The sequence below is a fragment of the Elaeis guineensis genome, chromosome 7, assembly GCF_000442705.2.
Source record: "Elaeis guineensis isolate ETL-2024a chromosome 7, EG11, whole genome shotgun sequence".
NCBI lineage: Eukaryota > Viridiplantae > Streptophyta > Magnoliopsida > Arecales > Arecaceae > Elaeis > Elaeis guineensis.
In genome coordinates, this window is record NC_025999.2 from 62,207,574 (window position 1) to 62,215,901 (window position 8,328).

Genomic DNA, 8,328 nt, shown 5'->3' on the forward strand with positions numbered 1-8,328 from the left:
AAAAAAAATAAAGAATAAATTATATTTAATTCATATTTTAATCTCATTAAAATATAAAACTTAAGACTATTCATGGATTCAATTAATCCTAGTCTAGTTATGCATCTCATGCATGTTAGATTTTCTTAGATTTAATTTTAAATATTTTGATTTTAGATCCTATCATATCTGATGTAATATCTAAAATTATTTAATATCAGATAAATTAAATTAAAATAAGATCTAAAATAGATCTGAAATAGAGCCAACAACCTGGCTCTGATACCACTTGAAGGGAAAATCATCTTTTTCTTGTGTAGGATCTTTCAGATTTCATCAAATCTGGGGTGGAACAAATTAAATTTTTTTATCCTGTGCTATTTTAGATTTAATATTTATTAGATCTAATTTTATTATCTAATATTTAAAATCTAAAAGTATGAGAAATATAGACATACCTCAAGGGTAATCTAATTACCCTGTAGATGATCGCAGCACTGCTTGAGGTTCTGATGTAGCCACGCAAGCACCTGGCCTCTACCAGTATCCACTCAGGTAGGATCTAGAATGTCTTCTCCTCACAATTCTATGCTCTAAAAATTAGATCAATATCTGATTTGGAAGTACTTCAGAACTCCTTCTGAAGTTGGAGCAGCAGCCTATCGAAGATGTCCTGTAGCCTTCTGTTCCAGACGTCACCACACCTTGTACCTTTGCCAGATGAATGTCCAACTTCTTGGACATGAAGAGGGGAGAAAGGAGAGTAGGGAGGATATAGAGAAGAGGGGAGGAAGTAGCAGCTAATGGGTTTTTTGTATAAAACAAGTTCTATCTTGAAACCCTAGGTGCAGCAGGGTTTATATAGATCCTGTATGCTGCGCAGTGCCACATCATTCGACCAATCAAAAAATTCTAATAAATTTTAAAAAAATTCTGATTGATGGAGTGATATTATCTGATCATATCAGATAAGAATCCCCATGCTCTCTCCTATGTTGGCACCAACATTGGATAAGCACAAATAAGGTGGCGCCAAAGAGTCCAAGTTTATCAGGACTCTTTGGTTCTTATCCATTTGGGGCGCCCACTTAAATCCAATTGAGCTCATGCTATAATCTGATTATGGTGCTCAATTTGAAGTGGTTTAGATGTGTGGACACTCCATAAAAATCCTTCAATGAATCCTCTTCAGTTTAAGACCCATATGTCAACTTTTGACAGATGTCCTAAAATGAAATTGACAGGTGCTAGAAATTAGCAGGTGTTGTCTTAAATTCATCTCATGAATTAAGACAAATATTTTCTGAGTTGGACAAGCTTCAATTAAACTAAGAGAAACCTTTTCAAGGTTCTCTAGATGAGCCAGATCACATTTGGCTCAGTAGAGACAGAAAAGATTACACGAGGAAAAAGTTAGGCTCAATCGAGTACTAGCACGATTTCCTTCAACCTAATTGGATCTTATCCAAATCAATTGGGGTAGCCCAATTGATGAAATCCAGACCCTAACCTTTATTTGTGTGATCCAGTTAGGTTCAATTCTGTATGGTAATAAGACATGTCATGATCTCATCATCGACATCATCGAAACTCTTTTCGATGGACCAGAACTCTTCTGATTCAGACAATTAGAATGATCGATCATCAAAATTATTCTAATTACTCTCAAAATCCACCAGTGATACCTAGCAGTATATGGTGGCAACCCATCAGAACTGAAGATGAACCTCTTGGTGCAGCTACCTGTGTGATTGAGTTCCTCTATCATGAGTCCCGATTGAATTAGGGTTAAGGTGAACTCGTCAAACCCAACATCAGTCATATGAATCAATCGATCGATCCGAGTCTGATGTGAAACCTAATGAAAAACTTTTTTCCATTATTTCACTCTGCCATGGCCATGGGCTTAAGGACTCGATCTTTCGATCATCATAGGACTACTCTCATCTACCGAGGTTGATAGATCCTATCTTGGTGCGATCTGGTTCCTACAATGGATATGCTACAGCCAACATAAACCTCAAAATTTTGAATGGCTAGAAGATCGAGTTATGGTGTAGTCAAACTATAACACACTCAAGGTGAACCGTCGATGCACCTCAGGTCAAAGAACTAGACACACAACTGCAGCATCGAGCTAGTCATCGATAAGAAGGTAGACTTCCTTATGACTGCTCGAGGTGGTCACGCTCAGTACTCTCATTCTTAACGAATACCTGTACTCTCACTCTGGTGTCTCCACATCGTAGACTCAAGACTCATCTACCCTAAGGAAGCGATCGTACACCAACCTTCCGGATCAATCACCATCCTCGTGATGATCCTATGGTCAGGAGCAATTTATGAGTTAGTTATGTAAATTCATGTCTTAAATTTTTAACTCTTAAAAATATGAATTTATATTCTCACTAACTCAAAGGATGTATCACAGACACAATGTACACAATGTGATAGAAGAATAATCCTTTTATTCATTTATAGTCAAAATTATAAATTTGTCCTTAGTTCTGTACAGGAATGTGCCAGCCGATCTGGCATCTAGGGTACACATCTAACACCCAAATCCAATTAGATGTGGAAAAATTAGCACAGATCTAGATTGGCATAAAAGATAAAGATAGAGTTCTAGTCTGACTTGGACTCTTTATTTCTAATTCAATTCTAATCCAAATCAAATTTGGATTAAAATCACTGATAGAAATGAATCTAATCCAATTAGAAATCTAAATATATCATCAAATTCTTAACCCAAATAGAAATTAGTCAAGTTCAAACTCTGATCGAATCAGGATCAAATTTTTCTTGTAATCGGATTGGATCCTATCAATCTCAATCTGAGTCGAACTAAATCTAATTCAATTAGACTTATTTCAAAGCTCTTTACTCAATCAAATTGAGTCAATTAATAATTTAATTACTAATTAATTCTTCATAAATGATAGAGTCTCAGTCTCAGTCTCAGTGAAACTCTCCCACAGAGTCCTAATCCAAATAGGACTCACCAGAGTCACAATCCAATTGGACTCTTCAGCCATCAGATCTGATCAAATCTTCTAATACGTATAACCCCATAGATTCGAACCTAAGCTGGTAGCATAGGAATAACTTCTTATACCAATCAATATAACCATCTAGCAATGATAACCTGACGATCGGATGGGTCGAAGTGTTGCAAAGCAACCTTCTAGAACCTACTGACGTATGGTTACCGTATAATTCATCTCTTTGATCCAAATGCTCAAAGTGACTTAGGATTTAACTGTCAACCCTAATTAAATCGACCACATTATATTTCAACCTTTCAAATCCATCTCATGGATTATTCTGGCCAAGATTTTGCTAAATTAAAATACACTAATGCATATCTCCTATCAATTTAGAGGGGTCAATTCTATCTTGACTCACACACCGATTTGATAAGTATTTGACTATACCTAGTATCCTTCCATCACTAAGTTAGAAACTTAAATAGTCTTATACTTAAGTACAGTGAGTTGCTTACAAGTCATCGTGGTAGTCTCAGATCGGAAGGATACTTATACCCATACCCTTCACAAGCTACTCTTAACAGCAGAGTGCTCGACACATAATCATGTTCAATGCGAATGTACTCCTACATTCCATCTGCATGCCATAACAGTGTCTCCACACTCCTTGGTTAAAAAAACAACCAACTCATATGGTACACAACGACCTATACTTGATATCGCTATCGTCTTAGTAATAGCGTATTGTTTGGTCGCGAATAATTTTAAAGACTTAACGATAAATCCTCCTTTGTCGATTAATATATATAATCCTAAGGACTTCATTACAATACAAGAGTTCAAAGACGATCAGTTTGTAATAAAAATATCAAATAATTTTTATTAATAAAAATTCATATACAATTTACAAGATGAGCACAATCGTCTAGCGATTGGCTTTGGGACATATTTTTCAATAACTTCCACTTGGACTAAAGCCAATCGGTACAGTATCGTATACCCATCTTCGATTTGTGGTCATCAAACTCTTTGATTCTGAGAACTTTAGTAAATGGGTCGGCCAGATTCTCTCTTCCATCAATCTTCTGAAGGTCGATGTCACCTCAATTGATGATCTCCCGGATAAGGTAATAACGGCACAGAATATATTTGGTGCACTGATGGGATCTTGGCTCTTTGGCTTGAGCAATGGCTTTAGTATTGTCGCAGTATAACAAGATAAGGCCATCAACGGAGGGTGCCACTTCGATCTTGTCGATGAACTTCCGCAATCATACAGCTTCCTTCGCAGCATCAGATGCCGCGATATACTCTGTTTCGCAAACAGAGTCTGCCATAGTATTCTGCTTGAAACTTTTTCAACAGATTGTTCCACCATTTAAGATAAAAATATAACTCGACACACTCTTACTATCATCATGGTCTGATTAAAAGCTGGAGTCGGTGAATCCCACAAGTTTCAAATTAGATTCACTATACACAAGCCACTGGTCCTTAGTATTTCTTAAATACTTAAGAATGATCTTTACGACCTTCCAATAATTTTTTTCTAGATCAGACTGGTATCTACTTACTATCCCTAATAAGTATACTATGTCTGATCTCGTACATATCATGGCGTACATAATAGAACCCATTGCTGAAGCATATGGAACTCTACTCATATGCTCTCTCTCGAGGAGTTGTCGGACAATCTCCTTTCGAAAGAGAAATTTTTTGACCTATCGGAAGATAGCCTTTCTTGAAATTCTCTATGCTGAACCATTTCAGCATAGTATGTATATACGTAGATTGAGAGAGCCCGAGCAGCCTCTTAGATCTATCCCTATAGATCTTCATCCCTAGGATGTAAGCTGCTTCTCTCAGATCTTTCATGGAGAATTGTGACGACAACCATACTTTTATTTTCTGTAATGCAAGGACATCATTTCTGATTAAGAGAATGTCATCCACGTACAACATAAAAAATATAATTATCGAACTATTTACCCACTTATATATGCAGTGTTCCTCTCCATTCCTAACAAAGTCATACATTCTGATCACCTTATCAAAACGTATGTTCCAACTCCGAGATGCTTGCTTCAATCCATAAATGGATCTCTGAAGCTTGCACACTTTAGACTCATCTGTGGATATGAACCCTTCAGGTTGTATTATATACACCTCTTCATTCAGCTCTTTATTTAGAAAAATTATCTCTACATCCATTTGCCAGACTTTATAATCCAGATATGCTACTATCGCAAGCATGATCTGAATGGATTTGAGTATTGTCACAGGAGAATATGTCTAGTCATAGTCAATACCATAATACTGACGATAATCTTTGGTAACCAAACAGACTTTATAGGTCTTCACCTTCCCGTTTGCACCCCTCTTCCTCTTGAAGATACATTTACACCCTATGGTCTTTACCCCTTCAGGTGAGTCAACTAATGTCCATACATTGTTGACCTTCATGGACTTCATTTCGAATCTTATGGCTTCAAGCCATTTATCAGAGTTGAATCTCTGCATTGCATCCATGTAGGTAATCGGATCCTCATCGTTCTCATCGAGTTCGACAGGATCTTCATTCCGGATCAAGAAACCTAAGTATCTATCCAGCTGATGCGGTACTCTACCAGATTACCTTAAGGATGTTTGTTCATTGGGCTTCAGGTTTGATCTCATCAAATCCGATTCAGATTCAATTATTGGTGTCAGTTCTTCTATCTATCGAATTTCGTCAAGCTTGATTTTAGAGGCATTTATTCCTTCACTAAAAAATTTTTTTTCCAAAAAATGTGCCTTACTGCTGACAAACATCTTTTGTTCAGCAGGCAGGTAAAAGTAATATCCTTTCATTTTCTTAGGGTACCTTATGAAATTACACTTATCAGACTTAGGACTAAGCTTGTCAGTTTGTAATTGTTTAACATAAGCTGGATACTCCCAGACTCTAAAGTAAGAGAGGTTTGGCCTATGTCCTGACCATATCTTATATGGTGTCTTACTAACTGACTTGCTCAAAATATCATTGAGCATAAGACAGGCTGTTTCAAGTGTATATCTCCAAAAGAAGATCGATAGAGTTACAAACCCCATCATGGATCGAACCATATCCAACAAGGTTCGATTCCTCCTTTCTGAGACGTCATTATGCTGTAGTATCCCTGGAGGGGTCCATTGGGAGAGAATCTCATTCTCTCCTAGATATGTCAGAAATTCACTGGAAAGGCATTCACCTCCTCGATCAGATCGAAGAATTTTAATACTTTTTTTAATTTATTTCTCTATTTTATTATGAAATTATTTGAACATTTCAAATGATTCAGACTTGTGTTTCATCAAGTAGACGTACCCATACCTAGATAGGTCATTTGTGAATGTGATGGAGTAGCTATACCCTCCTCTGGCATATGTGCTCATGGATCCATATATATCGATATGTATCAGACCCAGTACATCACTGGCTCATTCATCTTTTTCAGTAAAAAGTGACTTGATCATCTTTCTAAACAAACAAGACTCACAGATACGTAATGATTCATAATCGTATTTATCAAGAATTTCTTCTTGAGCCAACCTATTTATCCTGTTCTTGTTGATATGACCTAGCCTACAATGCCAAAGGTAGACATCTGTGACATCATCTATTCTAGGATATTTATTTAAAATATACATTACATTAGGCCTAGATATAATATAGATACCATTGTTCAACTGTCCACATAAAATTGTAATATCATTCAAAATGATATCACAAAAGTTTTTCTTTATTGATATTTCATAATTTGAATTGGCCAAAAGGCCTACAGAAGTAATATTTAAAAGAAAACTAGGATAATAATGACACTCATTAAGAACAATATATTGAGACTCGAATAGAAGCTTGATGATTCTTAAAGCTAGAACTGAAACTGATCTTCCATCTCCAACATTCAGAAATCTCTCGCCTTCTCCAAATCTCCTAGTGACCTAAAGACCCTGCAACGAATTGCAAATATGAATAGGGCTTCCAGTATCTAATACTTAGGTCATTGTATCTATAAAAGAGAAGTTACAAGGTATTATCACATAAGTACCTTGTCCAGCAATTGATTGCTTCTTCTTTTTTGGCCTATTCAAATCAAGAGAAGCGATATACTGAGGATAATTTCTCTTCCAGTGATTCTACTTTTTACAAAAGAAGCACTCTGCCTGACTTTGATCAGTCTTGAACTTGAGTTTTTGGGACTGACTCCCAGCACCAAGCACCTTCTTATTATTTTTTTTTCTTTCTTAAAGGGACGACGACTACCCGAAGAAGATCCTTCTATTAGATTTACTATTTCCTTATGAAGCTGGTGATCTTTCTCAAAAGTCTGTAGCAACCCCAACAGACCATGGTAGTTGACTACAGGCTTTGTCATTCTGAAATGACTAAGGAACGATAGGTAGGACTTAGGAAAAGAGTTCAGGATCGCATCTTTCCCCTGCTGTTCATGCAAAGGAAAGTTGAGTTTGCTCAATTTTTCAATCTGTTCGATCATGTACCATACATAATCAATAACAGATGCACCCTCATTTGGGCATTGAAAATGGTGCAACTAGTCTTGTACCGCTCAACATCGTCAGAAGTATCAAAAGAATCCCTCAACACTTGAAGCATTTTCTCTGGCTGAGCTTCTTCAAACTTTCGGCTGAACTCATCGTTCATAGAGGCCCGCATGATGCAACGAACCGTGGTGCGATCGTTGAGCCACTTCAAATAAGTATCTTAGATCGCTCTTCGGGCATTAGGAGCAGGCTCCCCAGATGTCAGATCCGTTATCACATAAAGTATCCGCTCGTGGTCCTGGACAATCTTTAATTTTTGATACCAATTATCGAAATTCGATCTGATAAGCTTCTCACTATCCAGTAATGATCGAAGTGACAAGTTTGAGGCCATATCTGCACACATAAAGAAAAAACAAAGTCTAATTAGTATATGAATTTATTAATCCTAAAGATTTGGATTTTAGTCTAAAGGTCCTCCTACTATTTTATATGAATTGATATCCTCTATCTCTAATTTGAAGAATTATCTTAATTTCTTAGTAGGTACTAGAATCTATACAGACTACATATAGGTCCGAGGATGGCTCGATCAACCCATATGCACCTATGGGTAGGTTCTCAACCAATTATTTCTTCAAATAATTTTTAGTATTTAATTTAGCCCCAAATTTTATTTCAATAGGCGATGGGCCTCCACTGAAAGTTTTGGTTAGGTCAAACCATTAACATGAACCTACTCGGTGATTCTACCTAATGAGTGATCAGGTCCGAGGATGACTCGATCAACCCAACCATCATCAGATAGTTCATCAGAGTCATCATATGATGAATGATA